Consider the following 20,586-nt stretch of genomic DNA (forward strand, 5'->3'; position numbering starts at 1 on the left):
ACACAAGGGAGAGTTGTTCCTAGCTCGATGGGCCCATGATGCCTCGGGTCATCAGGGCAGAGATGCCACCTATAAGTGGGCCCGAGACCGAGGGGTGGATTTAACCATGGACAGTATTTCTCAGGTTATCCATGACTGTGAGACACGTGCTGCAATCAAGCAAGCCAAGCGGGTGAAGCCCTTATGGTATGGTGGGCGGTGGTCCAAATATAAATATGGGGAAGCCTGGCAGATTGACTACATCACCCTTCCCCAAACGCGCCAGGGCAAGCGTTATGTGCTAACCATAGTGGAAGCCACCACTGGATGGTTGGAGACCTACCCTGTGCCTCATGCTACTGCCCGGAACACCATCCTGGGCCTGGAAAAACAAGTCCTGTGGAGACATGGCACCCCTGAGAGAATCGAGTCGGACAATGGGACTCATTTCAAGAATAGTCTTATAAGCACCTGGGCTAGAGAACATGGCATTGAGTGGGTGTACCATATTCCTTATCATGCACCAGCAGCCGGGAAAGTTGAACGGTGCAATGGCCTGCTTAAAACTACCTTGAAAGCACTGGGTGGGGGAACCTTTAAGAATTGGGATACTAATTTAGCAAAGGCCACCTGGTTGGTGAACACTCGAGGTTCCACCAACCGAGCAGGTCCTGCCCAATCTGAGCCCATGCAAAAGACAGACGGAGATAAGGTTCCAGTGGTACACATGAGAGGTATGCTGGGAAAAACTGTTTGAATTAATCCTGCCTCCAGCAAAGACAATCCCATCCGTGGGGTTGTCTTCGCTCAGGGACCAGGTTGCACCTGGTGGGTGATGCAAAAGGATGGAGAGACCCGATGCATACCTCAAGGGGACCTTGTTTTGGGGTGAACTACCCATGACAATGTGGCTGCATCCATATTTGCATATATATATATGTATTTTTAATAGTTAAAACTCAATGTAATATGTTTGTATGGGAAAAAAATTCGGGGTGGATAATGTTGGGGGTTGGGTTTGTTCCTTCTTTCTCTGGGGAATTTTTTCCCCACGGGTTGCCAAGGGGACCGGGTGTTGGATACTTGAGAGTGCTTGGCTGAAACAAAGAGATGGACAAAAGGTGGAAGGGGGAGATAACGCAGGTAAAAGACACAGCTTGAGGCAGCTGCGTGCTTTTCTGCTTCCGGCGTTCGGGAGACGCGTGTCGGCCGCTCCTCGAGGATCTCAGCCGCCGCAAAGCACGCCGAGCAGAAGCTGGGCCGGCTTTTCTGCCTCGCCTTCGGCTCCTTCGGCGCTGCTCCTCTTGCTGCAGCGTGACCCTGCACCCCCTGCCCTGCCGGGACATCCTGCCCCTGCCTGCTGGGACACCCTGCCATCCCAGCTACCAGCCCGGGACTTTTCCACTGTTCCAGCTTGGTGCTCTGAGGATCCTGCAGGGACACCGAAACCAAACTGCCCTGGGTTTTGTGAAACAAAGCCCTCAAGGTTCTTGGTACTGTTGTCGTTTGTCATTAATGCTGTAGTTGTTTGGTGGGGGGGGAGTTTTTTTTGTGTTTGTTTGCTTTGTATTACATACTAGTAAAGAACTGCTATTCCTATTTCCCAAATCTTTGCCAAAGAGCCTCTGATTGTAATTTTACCTAGCAGATACCTGTCTTCCTAAACCAAGACAGGTTCTCAGTAACCTGGTCTGGTGAAATGTTCCCTGCCCATGGCAGGGGGTTGGAACTAGATAATCTTTAAGGTCTCTTCCAACCCAAACCATTCTATGGTTCAATGGATTGAAAACATAAAGTCTGGATACTTCTCTTACTTCTGCCACAGGCAACCTGGCCCTCATGATCTTTAGAACAGAGCAAGAACCTAAGTGGATGTTTACAAGTTGAAATGGTATTCAATTTCAAATTGAATTTGGATCCTAAATCATCTGGAAATAAATCTACCACTGCTTTTGAGTATTTCGTGTTTGATATTTGTAAAATAAGCATCCCAGCAAGCCTGTAATTGTGATAACTGATTTATAGATATACACATTGAATATTGGGAGCCTTACACTTAAAGGAGAACAGTAACTATGTGGTATTACCACCATCATGAAGTTCATCTTCTGCCACTGGTGAAACAGTGCAATCATTTTTTGCTACCACTTATTTTCAGGTGACCAGTGCCAAAATTTGCTAAAACATGTAAAAAAGTTAATATGGACATGGCAGTGCTTGATAGGGAGCATTGCCCTATGCACCAAATGTGAGATGGACATGGCTGAACACCTGGCCTAGCTCTTCAGCAGGGGCACCACTCTCAAACCTTTGTACCTACAGCCTGTCTCAACAGCCACTGAGAGCAATAAAGATCTGACTTGCAGCCTGAGGGGAGATAGAAGCCTGAAATATACACCTTAGAAGCCAGCTGTGAGCAGGCAAAGGACCAAGAGATATCTTCACTACAGGAAAATAGTGAGTTTCTACTTCAATATAGTTTAGAAAGCAAGACCAAACCACTGGATGACGTATTCAATATGAATATGTGACAAGATTTGTAATCCTAACAAATAATTTAGATTTATGTCCTTGGTGGAACATTCAGAAATCTTTTTTCAGTAACTGTATATGTATATATATATGTATATGTATATGTATATATGTATATGCATATATGTATGTATGTATGCGTGTGTGTGTGTGTGGATAAGTATTTAAAAATTAATTAAAATTTGAGGGAACTCAGAGTACCTGGTTGTGGATGTAGATCATGAGCACTTCTGAGTCTGTACCCACTGAGGCTTTCTCTGTGGGTACAAGGCATGGGTGAAAGTTGAATAGTGTGTTGTGAATAGTACAGCATATAAACACAAATAATAACTAATAGCTCTACACTTAGCTACTTAGTTGTCATTCCAGACTATTTTAATTATGAATTAATCTGCCAACCAGAATTTTAATGAAATGTCAATGTTACTAGATCCTGAGAGTATTTCCAAAGAACCATCAACAAAGAGCCAAAATAGACCTGATTTTTGTCACTCTAAAAAAGTAATTATTGCTCACAGTAAAGCAAGACCTCATAACTCAGAAGGAAACACAATCACTCTCTGGATCATCATCCTGCACTTTGCCAGGAGTGTTTGCAAAAAAGACCAAAACAACAAAACACAAAAAGCAATGATGTCTCTATCTCCAATACTGTGGGGAACACAAACATTAAAGAATAAAGGTATAATTCTGTCTTCTTTAGCAATTATATCATGTAGGTAGCCTAGAAAAGTGTCATAAACCTTTCTAAATTATATTGGTGAATCAGTTATTCGATACTAATAAATTAATGTCATCCTCCAGAAATGTACACAACTGAGTCCTCTTTTGTATCGGTATTTACATTCAACCGCATATATTTAATGTCAGATGTCTCTTAAATTTCCAGTTCACAAAACCAATATCGTGGTTCATCTCTTTCTAAGTGAACAGATTCTCTGGAGAGCACTGACAGTTTTTTGCATAGTGTTCACCAGCATGAAGGCAGGGAAACCACCTGCTTGTGTTTGAAACTCTGCTTTTCAAAAACTGTCATTTTAAAATTATATCATCTCAAATTCTTAGAGATTCTTGGAATGAAAATACTCTAATTTGCTGCAGATTTATTTTCCTAATGACAGGTATGCAATTATTTTGTCATTTCAAAGAGCAGAAAATCAATGCTGTACTAAAAAAATTACAAAAAAAAAAAAAAAAACAAAAAACAAACAACAACAACAAAAAACCAAACAACGAAACCCAAAAAAGAAACCAAAAACAAACAAAGAAAAAAAAAAAACCAAGCAGTTAACCAACCTGAGAAGGAGGAAAAACACCTAAAGAACAAAATTATCATTTGTGCAGGATAATAAATAAACTGCATTTTAAAAGTGCTGGTTAGTGAAGAGCATCCTCTGGCCAAGGACAGGAATACAAATTGAGACATATGAGCCTTGAACAAAATTTCCCTATGAATTTATTGGCCAAATGTACACACGTTTTTTAAAAGGTTTGGGTTTATGTTGTTTGGGGTTTTTTTCTGTTATTGTAAAGAATTGTTTGTACTATAATCTTTGTGGAAATAATGATACCTTCCATATGATTCTAATTTACTGTCAGAAAAATGTGAAGGAAGAAGGGCAGAATCTTTTAATGTTTATTTCTGCTGTTTGAAAACGCTCTGAAAAAGGCACTGTGACTCTGGTGGGGGCTCTTTGATGGAAGTTTTTATGGAGTTAATGTTGCAGAGAGATGGTCGGAAGCCCCCAATAAGCGGACTGTGGCATGTCGGACGGTCAAACGATTCCATCTGTAGTTAAATCTGCTACTGGAAGCATTTATCAACCTCCCAGTTGTTTAATTTGGGATCCTGCTGCTCCCACACTCTATCTGGATTTTGTCATTTACTAGAGCTGCACCCTTGTTAGGTTTGGAAAGAAAAGCAAAACCATACAAATGTTTCAGCTGCTTCAGACACTCTTCAGAAACCAGAAATATTGAAAAATCAAACACTCTTAAAACTTTTCTCATATAATCTATTTTGTAGATAAGTGAGCAAGTTTTGAATCAGGGATTCTTTGAAAAATTTACTTCCAGTGTTATTTAAACTTCACTAACTTCAGTCTAAGCCCAGCTTTTTTTTTTTCTTTTTTTTTTTTTTTTTTTTTTTTTTTACTGAAGAGACTCAAAGCTGAACTGCAAATGGGAGCCATCCTCTCTTGAACTTGTAAAAATCTAAATCTTGATTTTATAGCTTCATCCTTCTTCTCCAAACAGCTCAATCTAGCAGACCACATATGACTATTTAACACTTCATTTTTCTCTCCCTCACCTGCACCATTCTTTCAGTGCCACTGCTGGCCTGTGATATTCTCAGTACAAGGGCAACTTAGAGCTTGTGCTCTCAGACCATTTCCTTTCTGCCTATCAGCTTATTCTAAAACTGCAGCTGAGATGCTGAGACTTGTTGGCCTGAATAATTAACATATTATTCTTAAGCATAAGGGAGTCTGGAGCTCCAAAGAGCAGTCTACGGTCTACTCCTCATTGCAATATTCCCTCTCCTTTAACATATCGTGAACCTTAAGTAGCTTAGCTGGAAATTATCTCTTTGTTATGTTCTACCAGTGCACTGCAGCCATGCTGCAGGATCCCTCCTAAGGGGAGAAAGTTTCATTACAATTTGCATTTCATTCTTTTCCAAGCAGAAAGGGGGCATCACACAGAGCACTTAACTGTGAGGAGGGTCAGCACACATGAGGGGGATGTAGAGGTGGAAGGAGCCAAATTTTGTTATCCAAGTCATGTTAGCCAAGAACTCCAGCTAAACATTCCTGCTACTGGAATCAATACTTCTAGTGATGCTGGATTGGCAATGTTTTAGGAGAGCTGCAGAGACCAGAAAGAAAAGACGAATAAGTCAGTGGACACTTAATAAAAATGAACACGTCATCCCAAAAACAGCAGATGAATGAGAAAGAGGGAAACACAACAAGAGAGGAAGTGGGAAAAGGTACAAAATACAAACCCATGTACATGACTTCTGGGGGGCAACCATACCAGGTATGGTTTAGAACAAGTACATTTTTTGTTCTAGTGTTGGCAGTGTAGTTAGAATATCCCTTTGAACAATGTGATCTGAATGCCCATATCGTACTGTTGGAAGCATCTACAATAGGAGCAGTTTCATACTATTATTTTATTGTGGAACTGATAGTAGCAAGAATTAATTGCACGAATAACCTGCCTTAGTGTCAATTATGTTTGATACACTTCTTCCATTCAAACTGTTATAAAGGGAAAGAGAATAAGACCAAAGAAAGCTGAAAGGGGAGGGAAAAAAAAAAAAGAAAAAAAAAAAAAAGAGTGAAGAGAGGAAGGAAAGAAGGAGAGAGAAAAATTACAATAAAATACTATGGTGAACTTACCTCAGCTACCACCCCAGAACCAACCAGGCACATGCTCACTCACCCCTTTCTCTCCCATACACCTGGATGTGGGAGGAGAGAGAACGAGATTGAGAGATTCCATGGGTCAAGGTGAAGGTAGTAAAATCACTTGCTAAGTACTTTCACAGGCAAAACAAACTCAATTCGAGGTATTTAACTTATTGCAAATTGCATAACTATTTAATTAGTGGTTAGAGCGTTGCAAAATAAAATGAGACAAGCATTAAGCTCTTAGGGGGAAAAAAAATCATCTTTTCTTCCACTCTCCCAGGAAAGGAAGATTCCTGTCCTTCCTCCTTCCTTGCTTCCACTTTACTCATTCAATTCAGAGTGCTCTCCCCCCTCATTATTGATACAAGTTACACTCAGTCCCTGCAACAAGGTAACAAGCAGCACCAGAGGTGGAGTCAATTACACAGAAGCTTTCTCTGTTTATCACCCTTTGCCTATGCTCCACCGTTCTCTCAGCCACATACCTGCTCCCCTCCTCTGATTTGGCTGTTCCCTCTTGTTTCTCATTCTTTTTTTGCCTCTGGTGCTTTCTGCCCTTTCTTATATGTGTGTTCACAAAGGTGCCACCAACTCAGCTGATAGGATCAGCTGCACCCTGTGGTAGGTCTGCTTTGGAGATACTGGTTGTATCTGACAAAAAGTCAGTCAGTCCCACGTTTCTTCCCCCAAAGACCACCCCCACAGCCCTCTCCACTGCCAAAACTTTTCCATTCATACCAAATACATTTATGAGACATTTAGATCTATACTTTCACTGATACTTTTGATGGGAGTGTCAATCAGTGTCACAAGTGAGAGAAGACCCATGCCAGTCTATACTTTCTTCATGTGTGGAAGGATGCAAAAGAGGTGCAGAAATCTCAGTGGATAATTCCCTTTGTTCCAAATCAGACTCTCTATCCCCGAAGGTGCAAGAATTACTGTAGATTAATACAAGATATGATGGCAACTTGCACTATTTGCAGTTGATAAAATCAAAGAATATGCTAAGTTGGAAAGAACCCACAAGGATCATCAAAGTTCATCTCCTGCCTCTGCATAGGACAGTCCTAAGAGTAACACCATGTGACCAAGAGCATTGTCCGAATGTTTCTTGAGCTGTGTCAGGCTTGGAGCTGTAACCACTTCCCTGAGGAGCCTGTCCCAGTGTCCAAATACCTTCTGGGTGAAGAACCTTTTTTTAATATCCAACCTAAATCTCCTCTGACTCAGCTTAGGTTGTTCCCTTGGGTCCTCTCACTGGTCACCATGAAGAAGAAATTAGTGTCTGCCCCTTGCTTCTACTTGTAAGGAAGCTGTAACTTCAATGAGGTCTCCCCTCAGTCTCCTCCAGGCTGAGCAGACAAAGTGACCTCAGCCACTCCTCATACAACTTCTCCTCAAGGCCCTTCACCATCCTCGTTGTCCTCCTTCGGCAGCTTTATAGTAGCTTTATATCTTTCTTGTATTGTGGCACCCAAAACTGCCCCAGTATTGGAGGTGAGGTTAGTCCAGTGCAGAGCAGAGCAGGACAATCCCCTCCCATGTCCAGCTGCCTGATGCCCACAGGAGAGGACTGGCCCTCCTGGCTGCCAGGACAATGACATCAGCCAGGACCCCCAGCTCCCTTTCATAAGCACTTGTCTCCAGTGTCTCATTCCACAGCATCCAGGATTGCTGTATCAAAGGAGCAGAATCCAGCACCTGCTCAGAGCTGACCATGTGTAAAAAAAAAAACTGCCTGCCTTACAGAGCCTGATATTTCAGTCTCATATATTCAGTGAAGTCACACATGAAATTAAATTGACTCAAGTCATCAGAGCTAGAAAAATGTTTGTATTTCCTTCAGTTGCCAGATCCTATTATTTTCCCAAATCAGCTTCCATTAAGCAACCTCTATACTAGAAATGTGTCCCTCCTTCTCCTTTTTCTTCCATATCTCTACTTTATCCTCTTTCAAGCACTAGTCCAGGTATTTCATATGTGTTCTACTGGAACTGATTTGACTCCCTATGAATCCAGCAGGTCTGCCAATCTCAATCTACTTCAGAGTAGGCTGTGAATTTGCTTGCTTAATTTTCAAACATGAAAATGGCTAGAAAGCCAGTTACCAATGAAAACTGAAGCAATTTGAATTTTCTAACATTATATTCAAAATACCCTTATGAGGTTTGTATCCCCAGTTGTCTGTTGGGTCTCCATTGGATATAGCCCTTTGTGCCTTTGGTGTTGGGTCTGGGAGCAGGGGGAAGGGAGAGGCACGCGGTTTGTTTTCAGAAACTTTCCTCCGCTGGCTGGCCTTGAAAGTCAGATTCAGCAACACACGGTGAGGGATGGAGAGATTTTTTTTCCTTCAGTAGTTAGTTAGCTAGTTAGGCAGTAGCTAGCAGAGGAGGAGAAGCTTCACTATTTTTCCACTCCTCTTGTTTTTTGGGGTTTTTTTCTTCTTTTTTCTTTCCTGTTTTTTTTCCTTTTTTTTTTTTTTTTTCTGTCTTTCCTTGGAACTGTTAAAATCTCTCTGCATGAAGGACTTGGGGGAGTGCCATGGGGGCCCGCACCTGGAACCCACCAAGATCCATCCTGCGCAGCGTGTCCCAGCGCCAGAGGGACTGAGACAGAGCAACCACCTCCAGGAAGGACTTCTTTTCTTATTCTGTTATCTCTCCAGAGTGGCACGAAGTTCTCGTCATCTGGTATTGTCGAATTTTTTGTGCTGGGGAGTGTCTTGTCTGTTTAATAAACACGGTTCTTTCCACTTCTCTCAGAGGAGGTTTTTTATTCCCTGAACCAGTTGAGGGAGGGCCCCCTTAGGAGATGTCCTCCCAAAAAAAAATCTGCCTTAAACTTCTACACCTTTTTATCTAATGCATAGCCTAATACTATGAGCCTGGTTTACAGTGCAATATCATCCTTAGCTCAGACTCCGGTTAAGTAAAGAAGTGAAAATGAAGACCCATTCCCAGATCCTTTTCAAAATTAAAGCATTAACGCTGTTGCAAACAGAGCTTATAGCTGCTTTGTAGCTGTGGAAACAGCAATATAGAGTAAAAGCCAGAGAGCCCATATATTAGGTGCCCCAAGACAGAACCAATAAGTGGTATAAATGCATTCTATATGGCCTTTTGTAATTAGTAATTAAATGCCTGAAATAAATCCAAAGCCTTGCAAGAAGTCAGCTTTCCTTAGAAAACCTGTTTTCAAATGGCATCATACTTCAGCATTCTTCAACTTTGTGAGTTCACAGCATCTGCTGCTTAAATATAACAGCACATATGGCAGCATCATTTTAGAGAGCAATGTAAAAAAAGACTGAAGAAACTATTATGAGGACTGCTGTCATGCTCTTGGGGCACAATTGCAATCTTGTGTTCCCATACGGCACCACTGGAGAAAGAATGTGAAGTTTTAATAGGGTAGATAGGGTCAAATACTGTATAATAAACTGACTCAAATGTTCCTTTTTGTACTTACATTTTATTAGCTCTAAATTAAATACACAATATAATCTAGGTCCTGACCTTTTTTTCTTGGACTAAAGGATGTTCTTAAAGTTTAGACTGAGCCTAAGTGCTGTTTTGAAGCCTAAATTAGCATTCATGTAAATCCTAGCAAATGTTGACACTCTAACTCTGGCAATCCAAGTGTGTAATTAATTTGTAGATTTATACATCATACACCACTTTTGTGAACTGGTATCACCATCTAACTGTACTTCCAGTGGGCAAACGTGTGACTTTTATCAAAGATGTTTTTTCTGTCTGACTCATAACAGAGTTGTGTCTCTCAGGGACTAACACATGCATCTGGAATTCTACTGATGTTTCATTATTAACAGACTTTTATAACATGAAAATGATGAGGGTGAAATTATGCCAGTTAGGGTCATCCTGAAACCAAAAGGAGAAGCATGCCCAAAAGGCTTCTGAAGATATAATTATTTCATGAATTTCTGGAAATACTATTGCCATTTAATGCTATTAAAGAATGGCATTATCCCCATTTGAGGGGTTGTGTATCTTTGGGAGAATGTGAAAGAAGCTGACCCATCTCTTCTGTAAATAGTCACTATAGTGTATAGGGCATAGTTACAATACAGGGATGATGCTTTCTTTCTGTCCCGAACCACACATAGTAATCTTCAAGGGTGTGGAGAAGTTTTGAAAGAACAACTGGAAGTTCAAGGTCCTAAGTGAGCTGAGAACTGGGAATCTTTAGCAGAACCAAGCAGAAATAACCCATCCCTTCTCTTGGTCCATGGAATCCCATTCGATTTGTGCCGTGATGGCTGATATCACTTGTGTTCTCCCACAGCAAATGAGTGCACAAAAAAATATAATTACTAGCAAGCAAACAGCACAAGGAAAGTCACTAGGAGATTGATATAATCGTGTACCTTCTCTTATGCTACTCACTTCTTGGATGTAATTTTAGTAGTGGGCAGAGGAACTTCTTGTCAAAAATCATTAGTGAACTGAGCATGAATTTCAAAACGAAAAATGAAATTTAGTGGCAACTACCTCTCTTTGTTTCTTTTTTCTCTCATAAGCAACTTAAAACTGTACTTTTTCACTCATTATTAGGTTATTTTTAGGTTATCCTCAAGTAATTTTATAATAGAAAATAAAATCCTAGAGCAGCAGAACAGCACTTCATGTAATTACTGGCATGTTCCTCTTCAAATAATACCTATATTTCCTTGTCTTTCTGTGAAACAATTGCATTAGAAAAATTGATCTCCCTGCAGCTGTCTAAAAAAGCCCAATTTTTACCACTATAAATGCTATGCTAGAAGTATGATTTCTTTAAGAACTATTTCTCATTTACTGGCTCTCCTCAGAAGTGTCAAACTGACATTTTTAGCTCAATCCATGACATGTAGGTTCATTTAGAAAGCAAGGGTTTATCTCATAGTCTGGTGGGTTAAAGAAGCATTTGGACAGTGTTTTCAGAAACACGGTGTGATTCCTGGGCTGTCCTGGGCCAGAAGTTGGACTCAAATCCTGTGACTCCCTTCCAACTCAGCAAATTCCATGATTCAATAGTGTGATCATGAACCTGGTAGTCATCATGAAGTTGTAAACTAAATTCATTCCAACAGTCCACTCTGCAGGTTCAGCTTGCAATGTAGTTGTTCCACAATCTGGTCTGTAGTGCAGGAGACATACAGATTATCAGTTTGTTAGAAAAGGGATGCGCACCTAATGATTTCTTTCCTAAGGCCTGGACATGAGACACTGTACACTTCAAGGGTTGATTCTCAGAATAATATTATGATTCCAAAAAGGATTTGCTTCCATACCATCATCCCTGCAACTTTTGACCACATATGGGTAGAGAAAGAGGTATTCAGTGTCTGTGTCCTGTTTTCTATATAAATTGGTACCTACCTGAGCATTTCTAAAGACCTCAGAACCTAGGACCATATTTTGATAGAAATAAAGTACTGGAAAACTGAAAATGTTTCATAAATTCTCCAGAAGAGAAATTTAGAGCAATTATTAGGAGAGAAAGTAACATTTTTATTTCAATAACCGTCTGAGGAAATCATATAACATCTTAAAAGAACTCAGTATGTATTTGAGAAATATCAAGAGCTGAGAATATTTTAGACTGCTTTTCTCCTTTTCTTTTTTACTACTTCACACCTCCTTCCTTTGATATATGGAGTTTGTTTTTTATGAATACAAAAACAGGAATTTCATGCTGTGACCCAGATTTCTATCCCTTCACATACGTTCCCCTGTGCATCAAGTTTAAAAGCTAAAAAGACCCAGAGTTTTGCATGAAATTTGCAACTTTTATTTTTTCTTTTCAACTTTTAGATTTTTTTGAAAGTGAGTCATTTTATAGCAAAGGAAAAAAATTACATTTTTCAAATATGGCTTCTATGGAAAAATGTTAGGAGAAATTCTGTGTTATAGACAAGGAAAATCAGAAATCTAATCTAAAAACATATCTAATGTTAGAGAGATCTTTACTTTAGTTTCAAATCCTTTGTTTCTCTAGGTTTCATTATGATGAAATTAAAGCCCATTGTACTCCAATTGCACTGTTCCAGAAGAGACAGAGACTTTGAGACTGAGTTCAGCCAGGTAAAAAGATTTAGAGAAAATTCACTACAATAGCAGATTGTAGCACAAAAGAGCAATATTTATTAAGTGATTGTACAGAATGACTTTTTAAACTGTCCTACAGCTATGATTTTCTACTAGCAATCTTTCCTCTAGGCTTCTGTTGTGATTTCTTTCCTTCTACTTCATGTGTGACTGTACTTGTCATTTATCTTCTGAAACAAGTCTTCCAGAAGATGCTAACCCACCTTGTTGGCAATCAGTGACAGTTAAACAATTTTCCCCCTAAAGGATAGCTCTGATTCTTAACATATTTTTCAGAAATAGGTCAAAGGATAGCTCTGTTTCTTAACATATTTTTCAGATATAGGTAAACTAAATAGCAGTCGTAACCCCATACATGACATTCTGTGTGGTCTTTTCTTAAAAGGCACCAAATGCCTAAACATGGAATCAAAGTTTACTTGAGGGGTCTTACAGCAGCAGTCTTATGTCTATCTCTGTGTTTGTCTCAGAAAGTGAATGGCGACATTGAATTAAAAATCCCAGGCATTCCTTCAAGAACTAGAGCCTGTATCTTCAACCAAGAAACACCAAATGAGATTTTGTTTTGATCAAACCAGTACAACTCATTATTTCCTTATTTTTAAGAACTGGGATTCTTCCATGTTCAATCAAAAATAGTCTCCTTTTCTCAACACTTCCCTTTTGCTTTTCTTTTAGAAAAAAAAATCTTATAGCTTTCTTTACAAAGTACATTTATAGAGAATAAATGGTTAGACTCTCATTATATGTCAGTTCTCCTAATTTCACTAGGACTATTTATAATTTTTTAAATTTATAGAAAAGAAATCAGGGTTTGAATCTGAGTCAAATGAGTCACATTGCCTCCAAGACAACTAATAAAGATGCTCTGCTGTTTATGAAGAACATGAGAACTGGTATAAAAACTGGTCCCAATCTATGACTTTACTAATTACCAGATTTTAGGTCGCCATACAGATCAGATTCTCACAGTCATACAGTTCTGGCTTCAAGCTTAATCTCTGTTTGCCACAAATGTCCAGCGTCAATAACCTTGTTTATTGCACTACACCCATATACTAAAATGATGAGTACATTGTAAGAATTTATACAAATAAATTTGCTTCTAAACCAGTTAGACTATTTTTTCCCCTGGACAAAACTATAAGTATAAAATAATTTTTTGTCAGAACTGGAAATTGTACATTGCCAGAGTCCTGAATGCTGCAGAGCCATTAGTGAGAGAATGCCATAGCAGCATTCTGCTAGGAAAGAAATCTACATCCTGCCTGTTTGGGTAATAGTTCTTCCATTAGAGGCAATATTAGAATTTCAGCTTTTGATCTCTCCTTGTGGACCCCTTAAAATCCAAGCTGTGAAACAGCAGCTGATGCTTTACATACTATCACAACAGCCAGCAATATACGAAACCTGGAAACGGCATGCAAGGGAAATTAATGATGGGCTGTTAAGGGATATACAGTAACTCACGTTTGCATTACACAACATACAGCAAATTAAAGCTGCCTTTCCTTTGTTGTGCTGGTGATAGAACAAATAAACACCAAGCAGAAATGCAGAATGGCAATATTTGAGATCACCTTTAATTTCTAGAGAGCCCAGGAAAAAGGATATTTTTTATCAGTAGTGCAGGAAAAGCTCAGAAAGTTACACTGATCAGTAGACAGAAAATGAGCTTCATGTCACCCTCACTAGCCTGAATAATAGCATATGGTACAGCAGATCCATAGCAGCAAAAGCCAGATAGATCCTGAAATACTTATTTTTCCAATTAACAATTGCTAAAAGCACAACAATAACATAAGTACATTTGTTTCTTTTGTGTGTATGTGGGTTTTTCTATATTTTTGCATATGATTACAAATAAGAAGCAATGAATTACTTTTTTTTTTAATTCACAAGGATTATCTTGCATGTATTTTGTCTCAATGAAAAGAAATCCATGTTGCTAAAGAACCAGGACACTGTAAGTACAATGCAAAATGAGTAAATTTGAGGGCTGAGCATTTATTTTCTTAATATACCATGGGTTACACAGTGTTTGTGATAAGGGTGGCATTTCAAGTTGGCTTTGAGAGCAAACATCTAGTGACTTCTGCTTAATATTTTGTTCTTAAGTGCTTTCAGGCTAAAAAAAAAGTAAGGATATTTTCTATGGATTCTTTAAAAAATGTGAGCGCATTTAAAAGATTTTGTCTTCATGGACCCTCAATTTCTATTGCATGATCATATCTTTAATTAAAACAAGTTTGACTTAATCATAAGCTTAATCAATAAAAACGCTTTAAAAAATCAGGTGCTTCTTCACCTAAATACAATTCAACCTTCACCCAAATACAATTTATAGCCCTTCTTCAAACTAAATTATTGTTTTCTGTTGGAGCCTTTCAAAGTCTTCTACACTGAATTTCCTTAGCTTGCATTCCCCTCAATGGATGCACAGTTAGACACAGGTGAATGTACTCTCAAAGCAATCTCGGCCTCACTGAGGGAGTGACATAAAACAAGGAGCCTCAAACAGAAGGGCTGGTTATTAGCATTCTTCTTAATACTATTATTAATACTATTTTTACAAATGTTCAGTAAAAAGCGATGACAAGCTAAAACTCTCTATAATGGTTGTGCTGCTGCAGCCATGAGAAAGAAAATGCAATAATTTTTTTTTCTGAACAATGTCACAGCATGACCATGAATAAAAAGTGTTTAAAGTCTGCCAAATGAGGTTTAGAAAATGTTACTATGCCTCACCAGGACTTCTGTAAATCATTTTGAAGCCTAAATTAATAGTAGGAGGAAGAGGATGGTGTGAGAGACTGAAAAGTTAATGATTAATGGCTCAGACAATCAGCCTTTGCAAAAGCAGTGGTGTTTGATGATAATGTGAATTGTAGCAGCTCAGGTGCAGGGGGTGTCAGCACCAGAGGATGACCAGGACACAACAACATTGATTTAGCAAGAACTTGGGTTTTGAGCCAGGTAAAGGAGGAGGCTGACAAGAAGCACATCCTGTGAGCTGGGAAGGTGCTTTTTATCATGCCAATGTCCTCTGTTGCACAACTGTCTCAGGTGTGAAAACTATTCCAGGGGAGGTATCGAGACATTCAAACAGGTCTGAAGGTGTTATTCCCTTCTGATGGGACAAGACTGGCTCAGTTATGCTGATGTGAGAAGCAGCTCTCATGTCTTAGAAGTGGTCATACACCATCACAGACCCCTGAAGAGCCCTCAGATTCACTCCTGAAGCCTTCTACTGAAGGACTGCCCCTGATCCACAGTGTTGCATCATATAATGTAAAACTCCCTTCGCCAGGGGAGGTCCATGGTGTTCCTACATAAACCTAAGCATATTTTACACCATTGAACTTTGTGTTTTGTGGGATTCCCCTTAACCCCAACAGATCAAGACTACCATCACTTTGACCAGCGGACATTGAAATTGCAGCAATTAAGCCTCGTTTCTGGATCAGTGGGTGGTAATACCACAGAATCAGAGAATATGCTGAATTGGAAAGGACCCACAAAGATCATCATGTCCAGAACCTGGCCCTGCACAGGACCATTCCCGAGTGTCACACCATGTACCCAAGAGTATTGTTCAAATGCTTCTTGAGCTCTTTCAGGCTTGGTGCTATGACCCTGAGGACCCTGTTCCAGTGCTCAAACACCCTCTGGGTGAAGAACCTTTTTTAAATATCCAACCTAAACCTCCCTCAACACAAACACTTTCTACTCTTATCCTTGCTTTCTCTTTCTTTCTCTCTTTCTTCTCCCAGCTTTTCAAAATACATTGTAACCCAGACTAAAGAATTCCAGTCAATGCCTTACAACCTGCCTTGTTGTGTCTGGCCAAGTTAAAGCTGGGCAAGTTTAAGTTTGTTAAGTTAAAGTTCATGAAGTACCTTACTTTGCCTGGATGTGGTTTTAAATTTTGCCAAGTACCTTGTTCTACCTTAATGTTCTAAAGTTTGCAAATAAATGTTTGTTTAGAACCTCTTGAGAATTTTGTTTTTTTATTCTATGCACCACCCAGAGTGAATCAAACAACCGTTCCCTAAAACTGCCAAGTGGAGGGGAATAACAGATGGGGCACAGCCTTGTATCCATGTACATAAGCAAAAGTAATCTCCTGTCTGTCTGAATTCCCATCTCATCACTTCACCTTGCTGGACAACACTGTTGATGGTAATAATGAAGAAACATCCCATCCTCCAGCCATGTAAGCAGGACATTTGCAGCACCATGTAAGAGTGCTATATACCAGTCAGTCCATAGCTGGCACTCTAAGGTGCAGAGCACTAGGAGAGGAGCCCAGCTCACCATGTGCTGTCCCCTGCACTCATCCCCTAATTCCTCTATTTTGTCTCTTACCTGGTTGTTGGACACTAAGAGAATCCATATACTTCTTCCTGGCGGAGTTCTTGACAGAGTTACCCAAGGCAGCTGTAACTAAGCCAACTCTCAGAACAGAAACAATAAGGTCAGTTGGTGAGGTGCCCTACTTAAAGTTGATGACCCTGTTTAAGAGGAGACTCTTATTACCTCGGATTGTCACACTAATAAAATTACACTGCTTTCAGGTACAAGGACATACTCTCACTTCAATGTCTATCTCCTGTCCCATTTGTCCACAGACACATGCTCTGGTTAGGGTTATTTAGAGCAGTAAGAACTGTCAATATTTTATTCTCTCTGCAGCAGAAATGAATGCACCAAAGAAATTATACTGACTGAAACACTATGTCTCAAAAGATGGGCAATAGCTGCAACAGAGGGAAGATGAAAGTCAGGGTCTGAGAACATGAGGTTTAACTTCTATGACAAGATTGGCAAATAAATACCATCTTTCTGTGGATCTGTTTCTTCATATGTGATCTCCCCTGCCCTTGTTCATAACCTCAGTCATAGCTGTGCAGGAAAAACTACCCTGAGAAGATTTTGTTATCATTTATTTTATGTTACATTTATAATCTACCTATCTTAAGGTATTTTTATAACTTAAATTTCATAGAAAGATTGAATATGTATTTAAACTGTGTCCAAAGCTGTATGTTTAACATGCAAGCATCAATTCAATAAATCTGTCAGAATCCACACTTGACACTACTGCTGCATCAAAAAAATAAAGCTATCCTACTCTAAATGATATTCAAACAGACTAAATTATCCTTTTCCTGTTTCAGAACAGGAATTCAAACCTTATTTGTTCAGGATGTCAAATTGCTGGCAACGAGTACTTGGCTTGGCACAGTGTAAATCCTGTACTTGAATGTGATACCTTTTGACTGAAAACATTCTGCCAATTTTTAAGGCATACACAACTAGGATTAAGAGACTAATAGTGCACTTCTTAAAGGTGTTGCTAGTCACAAAAGAAAAGCAAACCTAGACAAACTATTTTAAAACACTACAGATTGGTCTGAGACATTGGGACACTGTGACTGGTTTGTACTTGAGGATCCCAGAGTCTGACCACTGTGTCTTATCTAGACATTTATCATGTAGCATAAATGGCACCAAGCCATACCTTCATCTCCCTCCTCATGCAGTTTAGTCTGGTTCAACGCAGTCTACTCCAGGAGCAGTACTAGACTCCCTACTCTTGCTAACTCCCCATTTAGGCATTAACAGAAACAAAAAACATCCAAGCACTCTGTTCATACACACATCCACATACACACATATTGCTGCACCAAGAGCATTTACATTCATATCCCCAATTGCTCAAAAAGTGTCAGCTAAGATTATTCTTAATCAAAACATAGAAAAAATGCTTAACTTTAGACTTCTACACTGCCAATAGTCTACATAAAAACTAATCCTCTTAAAATCCATCAATTTGAGTTTCCTACATAGCAAATGAAAATAAGAAGGCACGTTTATGGTGCAGTTTATCCAATCTGTCCTAGATATCTATGTGAGGATCATATTGACTGCACTCCAGAAGTATCTAATAATTTTAATTGCTTACCAAAGAGCTAGCACATGCATAGATGATGGATAAGGGGAATCTCACTTTAAATTTCCTGCGGTTTCAATATTTGCAACCGATACAATGAATCCCACCTTTAATATCTTAGTCCTACACGCAAAGCTTCCAGGTGATGCTCCTACCTGCACCTCTAAAAATTCCTCCTACTTCACAAATACTTGTCCTAAGATTGGATTCCTATCTTTAATTATACCAAATGTTATAAAGCTCATATACTTCCATCCCCAGTTCCCTCCCTGCTTCGAGGGCCTCCTCCATTCTCTTTCACAAGAGCTTTTAGTTCTGTACTCCATTGTGTTGAACTTTGTTTCCAAATCCTTGATAATCGGCAGTTTTAGGAAGAATTTCTTTTTTCCTTATGAACACTAATCTCAACTAGAATAACTGCTGCAGCTTCTCTTAATGTAGCATGAAGTAAATTTAAGCAGAGAGACACAGCCAGGCCTATGCATCACTTTAGATGCTAAGTAGGCCTTGTGCTGGCTCTGAGAAGTGAAGTTCACCCTTTGGGAGGAATTTCTCTCAAGTCAGAAGAGAACAGAAGGAAACTCTGTTCTCTCTCTCCATAGAATTATATTCCCCTTATAAACAAACTTTGAATGTGAGACGCTCTGTGATGCCAAGACTTCCAATTTTATCACAAGCCCAAACACAGTGGATTTCCCCCACACACCCCCATTAAATCCCAGCTCCTGGAGTCATGTGAATACCCAAGGAATTTCAGTTGTCTTATAAAAAGGCTGCATTTCTGGCCCACACAGAGGCAGAGGAAACCCTGCAAATGTGACCCCATTGCACCCTAAACACTCAAAACCAGAAGGCAAATAAAAGAAGCCAAGTACATTCAGTTGTATGATTTTCAGGCCAATCTCATGATTATTTCAAGCCTGATTCAAGATTTTTGGATGGTTTGGGTTGGCAGCACTGAAGACTTCATTATAGTTTCAAAGACTATAAAAAGAAAAAAGTTTCCAAGCTGTATAATTATCAAAATGATGGAGAGTCTGAAATACAGCAGGAATGACAGGCACATTTGGGCCAGCATTTTCAAATGGGGCCTGATAGAGCGTGCTTCAGCTATTTCATTGCCACATCCAGACACAGTGGACCTGATTAGCCTAAATATAGCTCTCACTGGAAATCAATTGGCTTAGGCAGGAGTTCAGCCACACAGGTCTTTTTCTTGACAACTGCCAGGGATGAATTTCACCCTGAGAAAGTCACACGAGGAGGGAAGGACTGCTGACCTTACTCAGACTGTGTCTTGAGAAAGCAATTTGTACAATGCAGGACAGAGGTTTATTCAAAAACATGTGGAAGTGATTTATGGATTCTATTGAAGCTTTCTGGTATTAAAGAGTTGAAATAAGTGCTACTCCCATACTTTGGTTGTAATAAGGGATATATTAGGATATTTCATCTTGAAACAGAATAGGCTTTAAACTAGCTTTCTGAATTCCATTGTCCTTTTATTCTCCTTTTCTGTTCTGCATTTCCTTGATTTTTTTTGATTTTTTTTTCTTGATAGTCTAAGCTTTGACTATAAGGCAGGCTTCAGAGAGTAAGGAAGTACATGCTCTGTCTATTCTTATTTGGCAAAAACTTTCTGTCCCTCTTCATGTTGACTTTATTTTTCCCCAAGCAGTCCTGCTGACATTAACAGGCATTTTCTAATGCCAGTGTGGCTATAATATGGAAGAAGAAAAGGAGGGTGAAACAGGCAAAGAGAGCCAGGAGGTAATTTAGAGGATGTAATGAGACAAACAAAAGCTTGTAATCTTTCCATGGATTTTTCCATGGTGACTTATTTCTTCTTTCATTTAAGTCAGTGGGAAAATTCCAACTGATTTCAGCAGCAATATACAATGTTTCTTTCAGCCTATAACCATTATTATGATATTGCATTGCCATGTTGAAATTTCCTATTTATAACAGATTTTTTTGCCTTTAAATTTAACTCTTAATTTAGTAGGAAAAATTCTACACTAATGATTGAATTCACCATGGTGTTCATGCACTTCCTCAACTTTAGTCACACAAGCAGGTCCACGGTTTTACTTTAAGAAAATTCACCCTCAAATCAGCCCTGGTCATCACCAAACTGAAACCCTTTTTTGTTTATTATAAATAAATATATTTGCAGAAACTATTCCCTCATCCCCATCAGCTCTGCTTCCACACAACACCAGAAAGCATAACCCACAGCAAAATCATTCTTGGTGGCAACACCAACGAGCAGTTTGCATATCACCAGTGAGAGAAAAAAATGGAAAGATGCAGGAGTTCACGACTTTCCAGGGCCAGAGATTTAACATCAGTTACTTAATACCATGTAAAGAGGAAAGCCTCTTCACTTATTTATTTATTTTGGGGAAAGGAGGAGGGGGTGAGGGGCTCCTTCAGAAAACCTGCAGGCAGGAGGCCTCACATGGTGGGGGGAGAGGGGGTGATTTCACCTACAGGCGTCCTGGTAGCTATTCTACCTTCTTGAAACATTTTCCTGACAATCTTCAAAAGCAAAGTCCCAATTTGCATTTTTAATACTGTAATG

General features: G+C 39.5%; 1 long non-coding RNA gene across 1 annotated transcript in view; it reads right to left on the minus strand.

Annotated features, from left to right (window-relative positions):
- Positions 1 to 3,971: 3,971 nt before the first annotated feature.
- The window catches only part of LOC136287293 (uncharacterized), a 43,724-nt gene continuing 27,109 nt past the window's right edge, over positions 3,972 to 20,586 (minus strand). Inside the window, exons 2-3 of the long non-coding RNA XR_010720136.1 lie at positions 5,919 to 5,980; positions 3,972 to 5,379 (exon numbers count right to left, since the gene is read on the minus strand). This is a non-coding gene — a long non-coding RNA (uncharacterized lncRNA). The remainder of the gene's footprint in view (positions 5,380 to 5,918; positions 5,981 to 20,586) is intronic.

Source organism: Chamaea fasciata, unplaced genomic scaffold (assembly GCF_029207755.1).
Source record: "Chamaea fasciata isolate MVZ Bird 193981 ecotype frontalis unplaced genomic scaffold, bChaFas1.0.hap1 SCAF_3, whole genome shotgun sequence".
Classification (NCBI taxonomy): domain Eukaryota; kingdom Metazoa; phylum Chordata; class Aves; order Passeriformes; family Sylviidae; genus Chamaea; species Chamaea fasciata.